Here is a 2,750-nt window from a genome sequence, read left to right on the forward strand (position 1 = left end):
AGAAAAATAGATACAAGCTATTTTTAGGGAAAAGGCTAATGCTTATGGGGAGCAGTGAAATGCTAATGTTTGTGTTAATGTTAATACACTGCTTTGCTGCACAAGGCAGTGTATTAACCGAGATGTAACTTATATCATGAATATATATAGATTAGCCAAAAACCCTATAAATTCAAATGAAATACTGTTACTTCCGCTAGCCGCCAGAAGTAAGACCCACAATCGTTTCCCCAGTAAGCCTCCCAGGAGTAAGGTGGATAGAATGTTCAGTTCCAATGGTATCAATGGCATCAACAGTGATGTCATCACTCTATGATATCACAAGGGAATCTCTCTCTTGAATGTATTTCACAGACAGTTTTCTCTGATCTGTTCCACAGTTCTATCGCGACAGATCACCCTTTAGAGCACGTTTGACGTTCAGAGAAGCAAGAAGTTACTACGATATAGACATGAAGCAACAACAGATTGTTTGCGAACATGAAGCTTTTCCAACTAAGCTTTCATGGGTCGACATGGTAGACCTCAACATCCAAGTCGACTACGACGCTGTCATTTTCCCTGTTGAAGATGACAGTGTCAGCCCCATTGAGCCGGCAGATCAATCAGAGATCCAGGGGGAATCAAGTCCTTCCGGCGACTTTGAGAGACCAAGATCATCGGAAGTCAAGCAGAAAACAACACCCTCTGCTGGCTTCGAGATTACCCCCTCAGTGGAAGACGTGGAAGAGACAAACCAACACGTCAAAGATCTTACAAGGCAGGTAGACGATCTTAAAACAGAGTTGCAGAATAAGAATTTTGAACTCCATCAGGAAAGAGACAGAAGGATTGCATGTCAGGCTGAAGTCAAATCCCAGCAGGAGGAGATTCAAAAACTGCAAAACATGTTGGAAAAAGAACGTCACCAGCAAGTCAAACGTGAACAGGTTTCTTGCTCTTTCAAAGCTACAACTGACAAGAGCGTTCTTCAACAGCTGGAGTACTTCAAGCGGGAGGCTGCAAAATACGCCTCCCGCAATAAAGGTCTGATTGAAGTAATGGTTGAAGAATACCGAGTGAGACTTAAATATGAGGAGCAGCTCAAAAGTCACTCTGAGCAGGCTTCCAAATTTAAGGCTCAGGAGGAAATGGTGAAAGCTCTGCAGGGTCAGGTTGCAGACCTGAAGGTGGAGTTAAAACTTGCTCTAGAAAACAACCATGCTAGAGTCTCCACCCAACCAGATGTCCGCCTTCAAACAGAGGAGACCAAGGATAGACAGACCTCCAATCAACCAGGGAGATGTGAAGAAAGATGGACCTCCAATCAACCAGGGAGATGTGAAGAAAGATGGACCTCCAATCAACCAGGGAGGTCTGAAGAAAGACAGACCTTGAGTCAACAAGGGGTCTCCAGGCATAGCCTGGCTCAGACTTTGCGCCGACCCACACTCAGGTTGCAAACAGAGGAGTCCATGGAAAGCCAAACCTCCACACAAACATGGAGGTCTGAGGAAAGACAGACATCCATACGATCAACCTCTACTGGTTGCATGGAGGGTCTTCATGTTGGCATTGGCACGAAGGCCAAGCTAAGTCCGGCTCGGCCTTTACACCGACCCACACCCAGGTGGCACTAACCTAGGTCACTATCCAAACCCAGGTTTAGGTAACACTTTGAATTATGAAAATTTGAGGCTTTGCACAAATGTGGCAAAGCCTCAAACTGTTTAACAAATATTCATCCATCATCTAAATGATAGATGAATATTTGTTTAACAAATATCCATCTAGATGATGGATGATGATGGTGATGATGATGATGAATGAATATTTGTTAAACAGTCGACAGTAAAATACGAAACAGAGAATTTGTGAAAATTCATTTGGCTCTGCTACTGTGCAGAAACAATCAATCAGAACCAAAAGGGAAACTTTTGGTTCTGATTGGTTTCTAATGTGTTGAATGTGTCTCACCACATTCAACACATTAGTAACAATGTACTGCAATTGCTACTAAGCTATGCAATTGGCAGAAAAACAACCTAACATTATATCATCATTATTTAGAATGATTTAGAAAACAAAATGCTACATAGGCTTGTCAAAACTATTCCGACCCATATTAGGACTTAGCATTGATTTCCCTTCATTTTAGTAGCTGTGATTTTGCCTAACCCAGACATTTTGCCTAACCCAAACCAATACTAGTCTATTCCTAACCTTAACTAAACCTTAATTCACATCCTACCTCTAAACATTACCCCTGACCCAAAGCAATGAATCCATCATATTAGGACCAGTCTTTGGTCCTAATATGGTGGACCTAATATGACACTGGACATATAGTGGTGCGTTCACATCAAACACATTTTGACCATCAGGGGCATCTGGTTTACATTCAAAGTCTATGTGGAGGCGCGTCGAAGGCTGTTGCAGTGCGTTTTGAACGTCTAGAGCAGGCGCCATTTGAACCTTTTGGAGCTTTTGACATGTCTAGCGCATCCAATACTCCACATAGACTTTGAATATAAAACAGACTCGCCTGACGCCCAAAACGTATTTGGTGTGAATGCACCATTAGAATGTTTAGTTCCTATGGTAACAATGACATGAGCAGTGATGACATCACTCTTTGATGCATCAAAGGAATCTCTCTCTCGAGTGTAGCATACAGACTGTTTATTCAGACCTGTTTCTTATAAGTTAACTTCAATCTGGAGAGACTCAGATGAAGAAAAAGGAAGAATTAAAATATTTAATGACAGGAA

The sequence above is a fragment of the Poecilia latipinna genome, unplaced genomic scaffold, assembly GCF_001443285.1.
Source record: "Poecilia latipinna isolate Pla-1442-1.1 unplaced genomic scaffold, P_latipinna-1.0 Scaffold2212, whole genome shotgun sequence".
Taxonomy (NCBI): Eukaryota; Metazoa; Chordata; class Actinopteri; order Cyprinodontiformes; family Poeciliidae; genus Poecilia; species Poecilia latipinna.